Genomic DNA, 20,859 nt, shown 5'->3' with positions numbered 1-20,859 from the left:
GATACGGCACTGTGCCATGTTTTCGTCCTCCGGGAAGGTACAGAAAAATTGCCACACGGCAGAGTACCGTAAAGAGGTAGTACCACGTCCCCCACCACCACCCGAGCTTGCCCCTTGTCTGGCAGGCTTTTTTCGGGAGCCTACACCAGTAGCATTAGTGTCGCCGTCACCGGCTCCTGAGCTGACCCTACCGCTGAAACGTTTTGCAGATTGACTTCTGCCCCTACCTCGGCTTGGCTGTTTATCACTGCCAGTGCCGCCACTACTACCCTCCTCCTCTGACGCCGTTATCACCTTGTCACCTGGTTCCCACGTCCTGTCTAAAACAACATCATCATAGCCCTCCTCATCATCCTCGCCACTTCTGGCACTGTGTTGTGAATGTGATGGGACATCATGGCGGGCTCCATGCCCCCCCTCTAAACTGCGTCTGCCACCACGGCTACCACCAACACCCCCACTACTACAGCTATGCGTCTCGGACACCGCTTCCACCTCCATCACCGCCGCAACACACTCCGTTGGCTGACTCGCGGAAAACAAATCATCATCACTATATTGTTCAGTATCTTCCTTCGCACCCGAGGAGATGTCTCTTAGGACTTTCAGGAATGATGGCTTCCCGCTGGGAAGGGGGAGTGAAGTGAAGACATAGATGATGGAATGGAAACGCTAGAAATACCCATATTACTACTGTCACTGTGCCAAGGAACTGTAGAGGATCTGGAATCCAACGAAACCTGGCTTGAAACCAGATCGTCAGAGTCTTCCTGCTGAGATGACCGTGAGCCAGCCAACCAGTCCACAATGGCCGTATTGTCTAAAGTAACCCGCCCACCGGAGGAGATGGACAAGTCTGGCTTGCTGATACTGCTACTACTACCAGCAGGCACATGGCTGCTACTAGTGGAACTGGGCACATATCTTGTCCCACAAATGCAGGTACTGGGTCTGGCACCAACAGACCCAACATTTGGACTGGAAGAGGACACGGCATGGGTGTTTTTTCCTCTACCCCGTCCTTTCACAACCTTTTTTTTACCAGACATTTCACTGCTGGAGTGCAGCAAGTTAAATCAAAACCCCGGGGATGAGCCCCTTCTAAAAGCGTATTCACACACTGGCTTGGCAAATGGCAATGAATGAGAATTTATATCAGCCACGCCGCGGTGCACATTTAGGGAATGCTGGGCGTTGTAGTGCTACAAAGGCTGCCTGTATTGCAAGTTGGATTGTTATGTTAACGGACGGGGATTAGCCCGTTCTAAAAGCGTATTCACACACTGGCTTGGCAAATGGCAATGAATGAGAATTTCTATCAGCCACGCCGCAGTGCACTCAGGGAATGCTGGGTGTTGTAGTACTACAAAGGCTGCCTGTATTGAAAGTTGGATTGTTATGTTAACGGCCGGGGATGAGCCCCTTCTAAAAGCTTATTCACACACTGGCTTGGCAAATGGCAATGAATTAGAATTTCTATCAGCCACTGCACTGACTCAGGGAATGCTGGGCGTTGTAGTACTACAAAGGCTGCCTCAGCTGCCTGTATTTCAAGTTGGATGCAACGGGGATGAGCCCCTTCTAAAAGCGTATTCACACACTGGCTTGACAAATGGCAATGAATGAGAATTTATATCAGCCACGCCGTGGTGCACATTTAGGGAATGCTGGGCGTTGTAGTACTACAAAGGCTGCCTGTATTGCAAGTTGGATTGTTATGTTAACGGCCGGGGATTAGCCCGTTCTAAAAGCGTATTCACACACTGGCTTGGCAAATGGCAATGAATGAGAATTTCTATCAGCCACGCCGCAGTGCACTCAGGGAATGCTGGGTGTTGTAGTACTACAAAGGCTGCCTGTATTGAAAGTTGGATTGTTATGTTAACGGCCGGGGATGAGCCCCTTCTAAAAGCTTATTCACACACTGGCTTGGAAAATGGCAATTAATGAGAATTTCTATCAGCCACTGCACTGACTCAGGGAATGCTGTGCGTTGTAGTACTACAAAGGCTGCCTCAGCTGCCTGTATTGCAATTTGGATGCAACGGGGATGAGCCCCTTCTAAAAGCTTATTCACACACTGGCTTGGCAAATGGCAATGAATGAGAATTTCTATCAGCCACGCCGCGTTGCATTTAGTGAATGCTGGGCGTTGTAGTACTACAAAGGCTGCCTGTATTGAAAGTTGGATTGTTATGTTAACGGCCGGGGATGAGCCCCTTCTAAAAGCGTATTCACACACTCACAGTAAAATAACCATCAGCCCCGCACTCACAGTAAAATAACCATCAGCCCCCCACTCACAGTAAAATGACCATCAGCCCGCCACTCACAGTAAAATGATCAGCCCCCCACTCACAGTAAAATAACCATCAGCCCCGCACTCACAGTAAAATAACCATAAGCCCCCCACTCACAGTAAAATGACCATCAGCCCCCACTCACAGTAAAATGACCATCAGCCCCCCACTCTCAGTAATATGACCATCAGCCCCCACTCACAGTAAAATGACCATCAGCCCCCCACTCTCAGTAATATGACCATCAGCCCCCCACTCACAGTAAAATGACCATCAGCTCACCACTCACAGTAAAATAACCATCAGCCCACCACTCACAGTAAAATGACCATCAGCCCGCCACTCACAGTAAAATGACCATCAGCCCCCCACTCTCAGTAATATGACCATCAGCCCCCTCACTCACAGTAAAATAACCATCAGCCCGCCAGTCACAGTAAAATGACCATCAGCCCGCCACTCACAGTAAAATGACCATCAGTCCACCGATCACAGTAAAATAACCATCAGCCCGCCACTCAAAGTAAAATGACCTTCAGCCCACCACTCACAATAAAATAGCCTTCAGCCCCCCACTCACAGTAAAATGACCATCAGTCCACTGATCACAGTAAAATGACCATCAGCCCACCAGTCACAGTAAAATAACCTTCAGCCCACCACTCACAATAAAATAACCTTCAGCCCGCCACTCACAGTAAAATGACCATCGGCCCGCCACTCAGAGTAAAATGACCATCAGCCCCCCACTCACCGCAAAATAACCATCAGCCCCCCACTTATAGTAAAATGACCATCAGCCCCCCACTCACAGTAAAATGACCATCAGCCCGCCACTCACAGTAAAATGACCATCAGCCCGCCACTCAGGCTGGGTTCACACAACCTATTTTCAGACGTAAACGAGGCGTATTATGCCTCGTTTTACGTCTGAAAATAGGGCTACAATACGTTGGCAAACATCTGCCCATTCATTTGAATGGGTTTGCCGACGTACTGTGCAGACGACCTGTAATTTACGCGTCGTCGTTTGACAGCTGTCAAACGACGACGCGTAAATTGACTGCCTCGGCAAAGAAGTGCAGGGCACTTCTTTGCCAGGTAATTTGAGCTGTTCTTCATTGAACTCAATGAAGCACAGCTCAAGATTTACGAGCGTCTCAGAGCGTCTCAGACGCATCGTAAATTACGAGGAGGAGCATTTACGTGTGAAACGAGGCAGCTGTTAACAGTCTGTCTTTTCACACGTAACTGCCTCTCATCGTGTGAACATACCCTCACAGTAAAATGATCAGCTCCCCACTCACAGTAAAATAACCATCAGCCCCGCACTCACAGTAAAATAACCATAAGCCCCCCACTCACAGTAAAATGACCATCAGCCCCCACTCACAGAAAAATGACAATCAGCCTCCCACTCACAGTGAACTGACAATCAGCCCCCACTCACAGTAAAATGACCATCAGCCCCCCACTCTCAGTAATATGACCATAAGCCCCCACTCACAGTAAAATGACCATCAGCCCCCCACTCTCAGTAATATGACCATCAGCCCCCCAGTCACAGTAAAATGACCATCAGTTCACCACTCACAGTAAAATAACCATCAGCCCACCACTCACAGTAAAATGACCATCAGCCCGCCACTCACAGTAAAATGACCATCAGCCCCCACTCTCAGTAATATGACCATCAGCCCCCTCACTCACAGTAAAATAACCATCAGCCCACCACTCACAGTAAAATAACCATCAGCCCGCCAGTCACAGTAAAATGACCATCAGTCCACCGATCACAGTAAAATGACCATCAGCCCACCAGTCACAGTAAAATAACCATCAGCCCGCCACTCAAAGTAAAATGACCTTCAGCCCACCACTCACAATAAAATAACCTTCAGCCCCCCACTCACAGTAAAATGACCATCAGCCCGCCACTCAGTAAAATGACAATCAGCCCCCCACTCACAGTAAAATAACCATCAGCCCGCCACTCACAGTAAAATGACCATCAGCCCCCCACTCACCGTAAAATAACCATCAGCCCCCCACTCATAGTAAAATGACCATCAGCCCCCCACTCACAGTAAAATGACCATCAGCCCACCACTCACAGTAAAATGATCAGCCCCCCACTCACAGTAAAATAACCATCAGCACCGCACTCACAGTAAAATAACCATCAGCCCCCCACTCACAGTAAAATGATCATCAGCCCGCCACTCACAGTAAAATGATCAGCCCCCCACTCACAGTAAAATAACCATCAGCCCCGCACTCACAGTAAAATAACCGTCAGCCCTTCACTCACAGTAAAATGACCATCAGCCCCCCACTCACACTAAAATAACCATCAGCCCCCACTCACAGTAAAATGACCATCAGCCCACCACCCACAGTGAAATGACCATTAGCCCACCACTCACAGTAAAATAAACATCAGCCCGCAACTCACAGTAAAATGGCCATCAGCCCCCCCACTCACTTTAAAAGGACCATCAGCCCGCCACTCACAATAAAATGACCATCAGCCCACCACTCACATATTCCCCCTGTAGATAATGCCACACAGCCCCTTGTAGGTAGTGCCACACATCCCCTTGTAGGTAGTGCCACACAGCCCCCTTGTAGATAGTGCCACACAGCTCCCTTGTAGATAGTGCCACAAAGCCCCCTTGTAGATAGCGATACACAGCCCCCTTGTAGATAGCGCCACACAGCCCCCTTGTAGAGAGCGCCACACAGCCCCCTGTAGGTAGTGCCACCCAGCCCCCTGTAGGCAGTGCCACACAGTCCCCTGCAGGTAATGCCACACAGCCCCCTCTAGGTAGTGCCACACAGCATCATGGTTGGTAGTGCCACACAGCCCCCTGGTAGGTAGTGTCACACAGCGTCCTGGTAGGGAGTGCCACACAGCAACCTGGTAGGTAGTACCACACAGTGTCCTGATAGGTAGTGCCACACAGCCCCCTTATAGGTAGTGCCACACAGCCCACAGCCACCTTGTTGGTAGTGCCACACAGCCCACAGCCCCCTTGTAGGTAGTGCCACACAGCCCAACACTCCCTTGTAGATAGCACCCCGCTTCCTGTAGATAGCACCACTGTAGCTCCCTGAAAGAGCGGAATCCCTGAGTGGCCGGGGATTCGGCTCCTGGAGCGCTCCGCTTGATGTATCTGTCCATATATGGACAGTGACATTAGGGGCAACTCCTGAAGAGGAATCCCCGTCCACAGCATTACCAACGCTATGGCTGCTACAGCGGTAGCGACGCTACTGAGTAAAGAACCGCCCGGGTGCTTCTGAAACAAGCAGGGAAAGGGAGCCAGTACAGCATCCCCTTCCACCTGCTGGTGTGATGCGCCCTGTGCAAAGGCACAGGTCGCACACCCCTAAGGCCGGCCCTGACTATGACACAGGTTGCTATTAGGGCAACACAATGGCAGACCAAGCAGGATAGGATTGATAGCCTTGGGTAGTACAAGGAAGACGATCTGCTCCGAGTGAAGAGCTCCGACCTGTAGTGTCAATGGCTCCATGATGAACACAATCGGAGCAGTCAATGTTAGACCATTCACAGAGGCAACAGCCAGGAGTCTCTCCAGAAGAAATGTGGGTAGATGTAGACGATCCACTGGATCCTGCTGGATGAAATTAGCAGCTGCTCCGGAGTCAAGATAGGCGGAGGAGGGATGTGACGTCTCTCCGGAGATGATGGCCACAGGAATCGACAATTTGGGAGAGGTTTTAACGTTTGGAGACGTTCCACCTACAGTTGCCTCTCCAACCAACCCTAGGTACTGGAGTTTCCCGGTTTCTGTGGGCATTGTCACACAAAATGACCCTTAAGGCCACAATACATACATAGTCCAGTGGAGCGTCTGCGCTGCTTCTCCTGTTCAGACAACCGGACTCTGTCTACCTGCATGGGTTCTTTAGGTAGCGTAGTAGTGGAAGGCAATAGTGGTCTTTGGACCGAGGGTGCTGGTCTGTGGACCCAGCTCTCCTGTCGAACCTCTTGAGTGCACTCCCGGATTCTCATATCAACCCGAGTTGCTAACAGGATGAGGGCATCCAAGGTGGAAGGACAGTCCCTGCCAGAAGGTCGCCACCAGTGCCTCATTGTTCCATGCCAGCTTGGCTGCCAGGGTACGGAAGGAGTTAGCATACTCCCCTACTGTGAAACCCTCTTGCTTGAGGGTCAACAGATTAGCTGCAGCAGAGGATGTTCGATCCGGTTCCTCAAACACGGCACGAAAGGACTGCAGGAACAAGGCTGGGTCCGAGGATACAGGTGATTTTTGCTCCAAGATTGGGTTTGCCCATGCGAGGGCCTTGCCAGCAAGAAGGGAGATGATAAATGCTACCTTGGCCTCCTCGGAGGGGAAGAGATGAGCCCGTAGCCTAAAATGAATCGTGCATTGATTAATAAATCCTCACCATCGTAGCGAGGAGGAAGAGGCAGAGGAACTGTGGATCCAGAACAAACACGAGGAGCAACGGGCAGTGGCACAGCAACAGCCTCAGGGGGAAGAACCGAAGGTGGAACAGTAAGTAGATCCAGACGGACCAAGATAGAATTAACAGCCTCAAGGAGTTGATCCTGACGTGTGCGTAGATCATGCATGCATCTTCATCTGTATCTTCTGGACTGCGGTCTTTGGCTGGCCAGCGGGTTCCATGGCCTGAGCGTACTGTCACGGTCACAGGTTATGTGGATCCACTAGGCCACTCCGCCGTAGCGAGAGGCAGCTGACCAGGTCACAGTCTATACAAAGTCTATAGTAGTTAGTAACACTTGGGTACCTGAACTAGTGCAGACAGTGGCTGTGGCTTCTGCTCGGTTGGAGGTCGGAGCAGCAAGTAGCGCCAGACCTGTGGGCAGTATCTGATGTGGCAGAAGACACTAGACGTGGTAGAAGACACTGGACGTGGCAGAAGACACTGGACGTGGCAGAAGACACTGGAGGTGACAACGACAGCAGGTGCAGTAGACACGACTCTGACACTAATAGGCACAGGAACAAGAACAGCACGGGATACAGGAACAGGTAACAGGGCACGGGTTACGACTGGAACGGGAAACACTAAGGGACCATTTGCAAGACAGACTTGGGATAACTAACAACGCTCAGGCAAGGATCAGAAGGGCTGAGGCCTTCTTAAAGACCAGGAAATCATGAGGTTGATGATGATGATTGTTTTACAGGTGCGTGCACTGGCCATTTAAGAACGGGCATGAGGGTGCACGCCCACCCTACGGGACACAGCAGACCGGAGGGTAAGTGAGCGCTGGCGTCTCTTAGGAAGGAGTAAACCTGACGGCCCGTGGCCATGGATGCTACAGAAGGCATACTGAACATTCAGCCGTGAGGTCCTTTCTAGGTCCCTGGGGCTGACTACAGAGGGCTCCCCTAGTCTCCGATTGCATCACCGGTGAAGAAGAGGGGACTCACATTTTGATCAGCCATTGTCACGGACCGCGGCGATCTAAAATTGAAACAGCTGGGGTCAGAGGTTCTTCAGATTTCAGCTCTATTTAGCAGGCTTCTCTAATTACAGGAGCTGTTAGCAACAGTTACTGCTCAGAGACTGAGCACCCACTGGAGCACTCATAAGTTTTTTCTACAGCGACAACTCCAGACCTGCACCGCCCACCATCAATAGACAGTTGGTGGTCGGGAAGGAGTTAATACCATAGTGAATAAACTTTCAGGCCTGCAGATAAACACATTCATGTGCAGTGCGTTTAGCAGAATATAAGCACTGCTTGTGGTGGCCTGTATTCTGTAAATGGACCATTCAGATTTTTCACTATCCCTCATTGTGGCAGGCTCTATGAGTTTCTTGTTCAAATACTACACCATGCTATTAATAATATCTGGATTTTACTGACAGTGCCTACAGATACATGGGGGACAAATTTGATTTCCCAGTAGGATTTTATTTGTAGCCAAACCAGTCTAGAGCTTTATAACTATCCTACATTAGGAAATGTCTTATAATGCAATTTCCTGTCAAGAAATTTAAGATGGCTCCAATCTGGAACTTTACTTCAATCATAAATATCAGAGACCTTAGTACCTTCACACATTTCTAATAAAGTTAAATATTAAATGGTTTCTTCTCCACAAGTAAATATAAAATAGACAGTGATATTAATACAACATGGAAGAAGTGCTGGAAACATTATTTGTTGTCAAAGTAATATTGAAGCATTACATTTGTTCCATTTATGGCAGATTTGTTGAAAACCTTGAAACTTAATAAAGAACCAGCTAAAGTTTAATACCGTTCTCAAAGTATTGTCTGCTAACATTTTTTTAACCTTACTAAAAGGTTACTCAAATTTTCTGTGTATACCTGTTTTGTAGCTGATTCAATTATAGTATGAATAATTAGGTGAATAAAAATGTGACTTTACTGAATATTATGCAAAACAAAGCAGTACATAGACCATATAGTTCAGTGAGAATATATATATCTGGTTAGCAACGCTTAACGTTTATTCTTGCCATGAGTGGCTAGATGTTGCCGCATCTTCACGAGCATAGACATCATACTAATCGCGCAGGCACAGCAAGTGTTCCCATGCGATCAGGAGAAAGGCAATAAATGTGATACACAGTCGCGGCCCCTCTCTAACGGCGCAGATAAGAGAACTCATTGATCTCCGCCGTTAAACCTTTTAATGCCGCAATCAAAGCTGATCATTCAAAGAGCAAATGAGAATAGGGGACTTCCCTTTGATCGCATCACAGGGAATCCCTGTGATGTTATTGAGGGTCATACGTAGTCCATTAAAGGACACTAGGGCTGTCTGACCATATTTCCTGTTGTTAGGGCATACTTAGGTATGCCCTAACACTTGCCTGCATCCGATCAGTACAAAGGCTAATGTACTGGTATATAGATATATGCCAATACATTAAAGTAAAAAAATAAAAAGTAACAATTCCCCTATGGGATTTAAAAAAAATATGAATACAAAGATATTAATATTAAATAAATAAAAATCTGTAAAAAAAAATGACACATGAATGAATTTTTTTTTTTACAATAATTAAACGTAATAATATAAGTCCCAAAACATTAAATAATATACACATATTTGGTATATTCACGATTGTAACAACCTGCACATATTTGTTTCTGCATTTTTGCCAAAATAAAAATTGTAATAAATTACTTGAGAATGTAAATTTACCAAAAAATATTACCTACACAAAGTACAATTTGCCCTGCAAAAAACAAAGTCTCATACAGCTACGTAGTTTAAAATAAATTAAAAAATTATGAGCGCCGGGATGCAAAGAGAAAAAAATGATAAACAATGTTCTGTCCTCAAGGTCAAAATTGTCCATGTTCTTAACCCCTTAAGGACACAGCCTGTTTTCGCCTAATGGATCAGGCCATTTTTTTCATGTGTCACTTCGTGATATTAACTTTGGAACGTTTTTATTTTTCCAACGATTCTGAGACTATTTTCTCGTGACACATTGTATTTTAACCCTTTCAGGACGGAGCTCATTTTGGCCTTCAGGTCCAACCCTATTTTTTAAAATCTAACATGTGTCATTTTATGTGGTAATAACTATGGAATGCTTTTACCTATCCAAGCAATTCTGGGATTGTTTTATCATGACATATTGTACTTAATGTTAGTGGAAAAATGTTGTCAATAAATGTATTACTTATTTGTGAAAAACACTAAAATGTAAAGAAAATTTGCAAAAAATATGATTTTTCTCATTTTAAATGTATCAGCTGGTAAAACAGATAGTAATACCACACAAAATAGTCACTATTTTACATATTCCATATGTCTACTTTATGTTTGCATCATTTTTTGAACTTTCTTTTATTTTTCAAGGATGTTACACGGCTTAGAACTTTAGCAGCATTTTCTCACATTTTCAAGAAGATTTCAAAAGGCTATTTTTCAAGGACCAGTTCAGTTCTGAAGTGGCTTTTAGGGTCTTATGTACTAGACAGACCCCATAACTCACCCCATGTTAAAAACTGCACCTCTCAAAGTATTCAAAAAAGTATTCAGAAAGTTTCTTAACCCTTTAGGCGTTTCACAGGAATTAAAGCAAAGTAGAGGGAACATTTCCAAATTCTATTTTTTTTGCCAAAATTCATTTGTAATAAAAAAAATTCTGTAACACAAAAAGTATCTGACATGTGGCCCCAGTGCGCTAATGGACTGAAACACAGGCCACAGAATCAAAGGAGCACCTAGAGGATTTTGGGGCCTCCTTTTTTTAGAATATATTTTATGCACCATGTCAGGTTTGAAGAGGTCTTGTGGTGCCAAAACAGTGGAAACTCCCCAAAAATGACACGGTTTTGGAAACAACACACCTCAAGGAGTTTATATAGAGGTATTGTTCGCATCCTGACCCAACAGGTCTTTTGCTACATTTACTGGAGTTAGTCTATGAAAATCTACTTTTTTTCTGAAAAAACATAGATATTTTTAACTTTTACAATGAATAAAGGAGAAAAAGAACCACAAAATCTGTAAAGCAGTTTCTCCTGATTACGAAAATACTCCATATGTGATAATACACTGCTATTTGGACCCACGGCAGAGCTCAGAATGGAAGGATCGCTATTTGGCTTTTGGAGCTCAAATTTAACTGAAATGGTTTTCGGGTTCCAAACAGTGGAAACCCCCAAAAAGTGACCCCATTTGGGAAACTACACCCCTTAAGGAATCTTTCTAGGAGCATAGTGAGCATTTAGACCCCACACGTCTTTTGCAGAATTTATTAGAATTAGGCCGTGAAAATGAATATCAATATTTTCTCCACTAAAATTTGGAATTTTTTTCATTTTCACAAGGGACAAAGGAGAAAAAGCACCCCAACTTTTGTAAAGCAATTTCTCACGAGTACGGCAATACCCCATCTGGTCATAAATGTTTTTTCATTAGAAATTAATTAACCAGGACTGATCAATTTTCTGCTTTTTGATTTTAGTTTTTCCCTCCCCGCTTTCTAAGAGCCATACATTTTTTTTATTTTTCCGTCAGTAGAGTGGTGTGAGGGCTTATCTTTTGCGGGAGGAATTGTAGTTTCTAGTGACACCAATTAAAGTACCATTTAATGTACTGGGAAACTCAAAATAAAATTCTTTGCAGGCTGAAATTGGAAACAGCTACGATTCCTCCACAGTTTTTTGGGTTTCATTTTTACGGTAAAAACGACAACTTACATTCTTTTGAGACTTAATAGGATTAAGGTGATACCAAACTTATACAGGTTTTTTTAAAATATTTTACTACTTTTACAAAGTAAAAATGATTTGTTTCACCACAATCCGGGAGCCGGAACTTTTTAGTTTTTTGGTCGATTGAGTGGTATGAGGGCTTATTTTTTGTGGGACGAGCTGTAGTTTTTATTGGTACCATTGTTTGGTACATACAACTTTTTTAATCACTTTTTATTAAAAAAAAAATTAAACGCTAAGGTGACCAAAAAACAGTGATTTTGGCGTTTTAAATTCTTTATTTTTTACGGCGTTGACCGTGCGAGTTAAGTAATGGTATATTGTAATAGTTTGGACTTTTACGGATTCAGCAATACCAATTTTGTTGACTTTTTTATTTTTTACAATACTTTAGAGGAAAAATGGGAAAGTTTTTTTTTTTTGGACTTTATATTATATATTTTTTTCACTAATAACTTTATTTACTTTTTTTTTTACACATTTTATTAGTCCCCCTAGGGGACTTGAACCAGCGATCATTAGATTACTGGTACAATACACTGCAATACTAATGTATTGCAGTATAATGTCATTTTTACAGGCTCCTGTAACAGCGCGATCACTGTTCCTGTCCGCTAGCCCCGGGTGTCAGCTGTAATACACAGCTGACACCTGCAGCATATGGAGCGTGCTCAGCGCGTGAGGCCGCTCCATATATAACCCCCCGCAACACGACATGCTATTAAGTCGTGGTGCGCAAAGGGGTTAATGTGCAGCGGATGGTGCAAAGTGACAATTACAATTTTCCACTGATATGCCATTTTAGTGCACAATATGTTGTGCCCAGTTTGTGCCACTGAAGACAAATATCTCATACAATTTTGAGCGGGTCCTCCCAGATATAAAATGTCATACATGTGGACGTAAGCTGGTGTTTGGGCACGCTGTAGGGCACAGAAGGCTTTTGGAGCGCAGATTTTGCTGGTAGTACATTGTTTGGAGTACATCAGTATATATGTAAGCTTGGCGGAGTTCATGAGGATATATATAAGCTGTGCAGAGTACATCAGAGTATATATAAACTGTGCGGAGTACATCAGGGTATATGTAAGCTGTGCGGAGTGCATCAGAATATATGTAAGCTGTGTGGAGTACATCAGGGTATATGTAATCTGTGCGGAGTACATCAGTATATACAGTGAAGGAAATAAGTATTTGATCCCTTGCTGATTTTGTACGTTTGCCCACTGTCAAAGACATGAACAGTCTAGAATTTTTAGGCTAGCTTAATTTTACCAGTGAGTGATAGATTATATTTAAAAAAAAACAGAAAATCACATTGTCAAAATTATATATATTTATTTGCATTGTGCACAGAGAAATAAGTATTTGATCCCTTTGGCAAACAAGACTTAATACTTGGTGGCAAAACCCTTGTTGGCAAGCACAGCAGTCAGACGTTTTTAGTAGTTGATGATGAGGTTTGCACACATGTTAGATGGAATTTTGGCCCACTCCTCTTTGCAGATCATCTGTAAATCATTAAGATTTCGAGGCTGTCACTTGGCAACTCGGATCTTCAGCTCCCTCCATAAGTTTTCGATAGGATTAAGGTCTGGAGACTGGCTAGGCCACTCCATGACCTTAATGTGCTTCTTTTTGAGCCACTCCTTTGTTGCCTTGGCTGTATGTTTCGGGTCATTGTCGTGCTGGAAGACCCAGCCACGAGCCATTTTTAATGTCCTGGTGGAGGGAAGGAGGTTGTCACTCAGGATTTGACGGTACATGGCTCCATCCATTCTCCCATTGATGCGGTGAAGTAGTCCTGTGCCCTTAGCAGAGAAACACCCCCAAAACATAATGTTTCCACCTCCATGCTTGACAGTGGGGACAGTGTTCATTGGGTCATAGGCAGCATTTCTCTTCCTCCAAACACGGCGAGTTGAGTTAATGCCAAAGAGCTCAATTTTAGTCTCATCTGACCACAGCACCTTCTCCCAATCACTCTCAGAATCATCCAGATGTTCATTTGCAAACTTCAGACGGGCCTGTACATGTGCCTTCTTGAGCAGGGGGACCTTGCGGGCACTGCAGGATTTTAATCCATTACGGCGTAATGTGTTACCAATGGTTTTCTTGGTGACTGTAGTCCCAGCTGCCTTGAGATCATTAACAAGTTCCCCCCGTGTAGTTTTCGGCTGAGCTCTCACCTTCCTCAGGATCAAGGATACTCCACGAGGTGAGATTTTGCATGGAGCCCCAGATCGATGTCGATTGACAGTCATTTTGTATGTCTTCCATTTTCTTACTATTGCACCAACAGTTGTCTCCTTCTCACCCAGCGTCTTACTTATGGTTTTGTAGCCCATTCCAGCCTTGTGCAGGTCTATGGTCTTGTCCCTGACATCCTTAGAAAGCTCTTTGGTCTTGCCCATGTTGTAGAGGTTAGAGTCAGACTGATTAATTGAGTCTGTGGACAGGAGTCTTTTATACAGGTGACCATGTAAGACAGCTGTCTTTAATGCAGGCACCAAGTTGATTTGGAGCGTGTAACTGGTCTGGAGGAGGCTGAACTCTTAATGGTTGGTAGGGGATCAAATACTTATTTCTCTGTGCACAATGCAAATAAATATATATAATTTTGACAATGTGATTTTCTGGTTTTTTTTAAATATAATCTATCTCTCACTGGTAAAATTAACCTAGCCTAAAAATTCTAGACTGTTCATGACTTTGACAGTGGGCAAACTTACAAAATCAGCAAGGGATCAAATACTTATTTCCTCCACTGTATATATATATAAGCTGTGCAGAGTACGTCAGGGTATTTGTAAGCTGTGCGGAGTGCATCAGAATATATGTCAAATGTGCGGAGTACATCAGGGTATACGTAACCTGTGAGGAATACATCACTCTATATGTAAACTGTGCAGAGTACATCAGGGTATATGTAATCTGTGCGGAGTACATCAGGGTCTATGTAAGCTGTACGGAGTACATCAGGGTATATGTAAACTGTGAGGAGTACATCAGGGTATATGTAAACATTGCGGAGTGCATCAGAATATATGTAATCTGTGCGGAGTACATCAGGGTATATGTAAGCTCTGCGGAGTACTTTAGGGTATATGTAATCTGTGCGGAGTACATCAGTGAATAATAAGAGGGTATAATAATGTGGTAAATAAATAATAATTCATAAATGTGTGGCCAGTGTCGCACTGATAAATGGTGTCCAATCTTATCCGCTTTTGGAACACTCTGCACATTTTGCATCATCATATTCTGAGAGCCAGAACTTTTCTATTTTTTCTTCACAGGAGCTGTGTGAGGGCTTATTTGTTGCAGGACAATCTGTAGATTTCATTGGTACAATTTTAGGGTACATGCGATGATCACTTTTTATTAAATTTTTTGGCAAGCAAGGTGACAAAAAAAAAAACTCTGAAAATGTTTTTTGTCTTTTTTTTTTTTTAACGGGGGTTCACTATGCTCTATAAATGACATTTAACTTTTTTCTGCGGGTCGATACGATTACGTATGTAGTGTTTTTTTATGTTTTGTGGCGTTTGCACAAAAAAAACAACACTTTTCTATAAAATAATTAATTTTTTGTGTCACCATATTCTGAGAGCCATAACTTTTTTACTTTTCGGTCCAAAAAGCTGTGTAAGGGCTTTTTTTTTGCGGAACGGGTTGTAGTTTTTATTGGTACTATTTTGGGGTACATGCGACTTTTTGATCACTTTTTATTCTATATTTTGGGAGGGGTGGTGACCAAAAAAAAAAATTGATTCTGGCATTGTTATTTTATTTTTGCATTGTTCACTTTGCGGGAAATATAATATTATAGTTTTATAGTTTGGGTCGTTACGAACGCGGTGATACCAAATCTGCGTACTTTAAAATTTTCATTTTTTTCCTATAATAAAAGGCTTATTATAGGAAAAAAAAACATTTTATGTTTCTGTAACTTATTTTTACACTTTAATAAAACATTTTTATTACTTTTCACTTGAAGAACTGCAGCACTGATTGCTGCTATAATACATTACACTACCTAGGTAGAGTAACGTATTGTAAAGTGTCAGTGTGACGCTGAGAGTCATACTGACAGGAAGCATATGAGGATCAGTTCGGTGCATGTCAGACCCGGAGGCCATTGTATGGCCTCCGGTTTTGCCATGACAATATCGGCAGCACCCGCAATCGGTCTCTGGGAATGTTTGTTGCAGCAAAAAATCAGGTCCTGATCATGTCTCTGGGACCAGAGGCCAGTGTTAACAGCGCGATCCGAGTGTCAGCACTACTCTGAGACACCCGATCGCGCTGCTAACACTCTCTCCGTCTTCTCTCTCCTCCGAACTCACACTGACAGGAGGCAGGGGGAGAGAGAAAGTTATAACCATCAAGTGTCGGGAAAGTTTGTTACTTTCCCTATGGTTGCTATGATTGGCTATCATAGCGATCACATGATTGGGACCTCAAACAATCAGGCCCTGATGAGAACATCCGGACCAGAGGCTGATAGGAACAGCCTGTTCCGGGTGTTAGATCGCCGACTTTAGGAGGAACATAAATTAATGTTGGCGCTGCACAAAGCCTAGCAAGCGCCGACGTTCATTTACCATCAGCAGTCGGGAAGCGGTTAAGGTAGTGGTAAAATTTGGTTGATACATTCAGTGTTTATTTGTAAAAAAATACCATAATTTTGAGAAAATGTGCAAAAATTCGCATTTTTCTAAATTGTAATGTATCTACTTGTAAAACAGATAGTTAAACCACACAAAATAGTTACTAGTTCACATATCCCATATGTCTACTTTATGTTGGCATTGTTTTTTGAAAATTATTTTATTTTTACAGGACGTTACAAGGCTTAGAACTTTAGCAGCAATTTCTCACATTTTCAGGAAAATTTCAAAGGGCTATTTTTTCCGGGACCAGTTCATTTCTTAAGTGGCTTTGAGGGCCTTATATATTAGAAACCCCCTATAAATCACCCCATTTTAAAAACTGCACCCCTCAAAGTATTCAAAACAGCATTTAGGAAGTTTCTTAACCCTTTTGGTGTTTCACAGGAATTAAAGCAAAGTGGAGGTGAAATTTACAAATGCATTTTGTTTTGCAGAAAATCAGTTTTAATTCATTTTTTTCTGTAATACAGAAGGTTTTACCAGGGAGTCGCAACTCAATGTTTATTGCCCAGATTCTGCAGCTTTTAGAAATATCCCACATGTGGCCCTAGTGTGCTAATGGACTGAAGCACAGGCCTCAGAAGCAAAGGAACACCTAGTGGATTTTCGGGCCTCCATTTTATTAGAATATATTTTAGGCACCATGTCAGGTTTGAAGAGGTTTTGTGGTGTAAAAACAGTGGAAACCTTTAAAAAAAAGACACCACTTGGCAAACTACACCCCTCAAGGAATTTATCAAGGGGTATAGTGAGCATTTTAACCACACAGATTTTTTTGCTTTATTTAGTGGAATTAGGATGTAAAAATGAAAATCTAAATTTTTCCCAATAAAATGTAGAAATCTTCAATATTTACAAGGCATAAAGGAGAAAAATCACCCCAACATTTGAAAAGAAATTTCTCCACTTTCACAATAGATAAAGGGGAAAAAAGCACCCAAGCATTTGTAACTTGAACTCTTCTGAGCACGGTAATACCCCATATGTGGTATTTATCGAAGCTAATTTCGGTCCCCGCCATTACAGCCAGATGTCAGCTGTAAGATACAGCTGAGATCCGGCGATGATGGCACCGGCTCAGCTTCTGAGCCGGTGCCAAACATTTGGCGTAAGTATACGGCAATTTGCGGGAAGCACTGGCTTTCCATGTCATATACTTACGACAAATGCCGGGAAGGCGTTAAGGGGTGTAGTTAGCATTTTGATCCCACGTGTTTTTTTCATTAGAAATTAATGCACAACGGATGGTGCAAAGTTAAAATTTTCCACTGATATGCCATTTTAGTGCACAATATGTTGTGCCCAGTTTGTGCTACCAAAGACAAATACCTCATGAAATGTTAATCGGGTTCTCCCTGGTTTGGCAATGCCATATAATTGGATAGTAAACTGCTGTTTGAGCATGCTGCAGTGTTTAGAAGGGAGGGAGCGCCTTTTGGCTTTTGGAGCGCAGATTTTGCCCGGCAGTTGTTCTGTGTGGGTTTTACTGGCATTTCAGTTTATACTGTGTGGAATACATCAGGGTTTTATAAGAGTGTATAATAATGCGGTAAAAAAATAATAATTCATATATACGTGGCCAGTGTCGCACTGATAAATGGTGACCGATCTTATCCGCTTTTGGAACAATCTGCACATTTTGTGTTGTCATATTCTGAGAGCCAGGACTTTTTTATTTTTTTTGCCAACGAAGCTGTGTGAGGCCTTACTTGTTGCTGGACAATCTGTAGTTTTTATTGGTACCATTTTGGGGAACATGCGATTTTTTTGATTACTTTTTATTCCATTATTTGGCAAGGTAGGTTACCAAAATCCATAAATTCTGACAATGTTTTTTATTCTTTTTTTTTTTACAGTTTTCACTGTCGACTATAAATTACATTTTACTTTATTCTGTGGGTCGATACGATTACAGCAATCCCATATGTATATATTTTTATTACCTTTTGCAGCGTTTGCTCAATAAAATCACTTTTTTATAAAATAATTTATTTTTTGTGTCACCATATTCTGAGAGCCATAACTTTTGTATTTTTTAGTCCAAAAAGTTGTGTAAGGGCTTGTCTTTTGCAGGATAGGGTGTAGCGTTTATTGGTACTGATTTGGGGTACATGCAACTTTTTTATCACTTTTTATTCCATGATTTGGGGGTGGTGGTTATATAAAAGAGCAATTCTGGCATTGTTTTTTTATTTTATTTCCATGCGGTGTTCATCGTGCGGGAAAATAACATTAAAGTTTTATAGTTTGGGTCGTTACGGACGCGGCAATACCAAATATGTGTACTTTTTTAATGTTTTCTTTTTTTTTCCTATAATAGGAAAGAAAAATATTATAGGGAAATTTATTATAGGAAAAAATGGCAGTTTATTTTTATTAACTTGAAACTTTTATTTTTACACTTTTATTCAACTTTTTTATTAATTGTTTTAAATTAATTTTTTTTGTCCCACTAGGGGACTTGAAGGTCTGCACCTCTGATCTTTGCTCTAATGCATTGCATTAGAGCTGTCAGTCATTCACTGACAGCAATCTTATTAGGTCCCATCTCTGTGCGGGGCCTAATAGGCCATTGTACATGGCAGACCAGGAGGCTATTTTTAGTTCTCCGGTTGCCATAGTAATTGGCATCCTCACGATCACACTGTGTCAATGCCGATTACTACAAACCACATAGATGCCACGATCGCTTTTGATAGCGGCATCTAAGGGGTTAATGGCAGGGATCGGAGCTAACTCCGTTCCCTGCAGTTACAGCATGGTGTCAGCTTTAACATACAGCTGACACCTGCGGCTGATGTCGCAGGCTCAGAAGCTAAGTCCTGCGTTATCTTCCTTTTGCAGCCAGAAGCCTTTTAGGCCCCACCACCGGGCGGAACCTAGAAAGCTCCCATACTTGGCAGATAGGAGGCCATTGTTAGGCCTCCGGTCTGCCAGGCAGTCATCGCGATTGCATTACGGTGTTCCGATCTGCTTGTAAACACTATAGATGCAGCGCTTGCTTTTGAGTGCTGCATCTAAGGTGTTATTTAGCCGGATCAGAGGCTAGCTCCGGTACTGGCCATGCAGTAGATTGTCAGCTGTAATATGCCTAACAACAACAACAACATACTAGTACGTTGGATGTCGTTAAGAGGTTAAAGGGATTGTCCAGTCCATAAAAATGTATGGTCTATCCTCAGGGTAGGCCATCAATATCTGATGGGTCAGGGTCCAACTGCCGGCATCCCCACTGATCAGCTGTTTTCGAAGGGGCCGGTTGTGATCGGTTGTAGCGTCGGTTCACAGTATTACAGCCTTCTCCCATTCACTTCAATGGGAAAAGGCTGTAGTACTGTGAACCGCTTCAACAAGTGTGTCGGCGATTCACAGTACGAGCAGCGACAGTAATGAAGGGGAAGCAGCGCTGATACGAGCTGACTGGTGGGGTCCCGGGAGTTGGACCCCGACCGATCAGATATTGATAGCCTATCCTGAATCCAATTTTTAGGGATTGGACAACCCCATTACGGGATATATATAAAAGCATGCAAAACATCAGCAGCACATAAACAAAGATGAATAAAATAAGTAAGCAAACTAGCAAAACAAATCAAGCAGCTATCAAGTGAGTGTCAGGATGCGGAGTGTGGACTCACTGGTCCGTACCGCGTAGCGGGATGGCAGCTGGCCAAACAGGTAAGTACAGAGTTCAAATAGTTCAGCGAGGGTACCTGAGGCAATCGTAGACAGTAGTGAGGCAGGCATGTCCAGAACCAGGCGGCAGGAAGACGTCAGGTGAGGCGTAGCAAATCAAGCGTAGACTATAGCACAGCACGGCAACAGCACAGCACGGCAACAGGATAGAGGATACGGGATACAGGAACACTTTGAAACTGAAAGACACTGGAATACACTAAGAGACCATAAGCACGACAAACTTTGGGTAACAAACAATGCTCTGGCAAAGAGCAAGAGAGCAGAGCCCTTTTTATAGCCCAGGGCATCCTGGGCTATATTGCAGACTTCCTGCAAAAATGCGCGCACTGGCCCTTTAAGACCGTGCACACGCGGGCGCCCGCCGGGGACACTCGAAGTCCGAAAGTGAGTGCTGGCATTATTGCCAGCATCAATGACTCAGGATAAACAAAGGATATGGTCTCAAGTTGCCTGTTCAAAATATGCTACTCTTCCTGAGATGCACTACATTTTTATAGTCCAGAGCTCTTTATTTCTTTGTGTAACCAGTGCAAAATTCCCCATAACAGCCCTGCACACAATAATTTGCTATCAGTTTGTGGGCATGTGATGAACTCTACTTTCAAGAATTTCTGTGTTCTGTTACTTTGCATAATTAATTGAAGTAATTAGAATACAAAAGGTAACCCTAGCAGGACATTTCACTCCTGGTTCTACCCACCTCAATTAACATTACCCAATGGCAAATGCATCCAACCGTGGGGAGTCAGACCTGCAAAATATTATACAACAAAACATCCAAAAATAAAAAGTTAATAAAAAAAAGAACAAAATTAACTATTCAAAACATTTTTATGGCTTGTGCTGAAACAGAAGCATAAGTGCACAGCCAACAGTCAGTTTCATTCAAAGTTTCGACTGCTGTCTAATAATATTTTAGTAGCTGGTTTTTAGCCAATTCCAAAATA

Source organism: Rhinoderma darwinii, chromosome 2 (assembly GCF_050947455.1).
Source record: "Rhinoderma darwinii isolate aRhiDar2 chromosome 2, aRhiDar2.hap1, whole genome shotgun sequence".
In the NCBI taxonomy this organism is placed as follows: Eukaryota; Metazoa; Chordata; class Amphibia; order Anura; family Rhinodermatidae; genus Rhinoderma; species Rhinoderma darwinii.
This window is presented reverse-complemented; position numbering follows the sequence as displayed.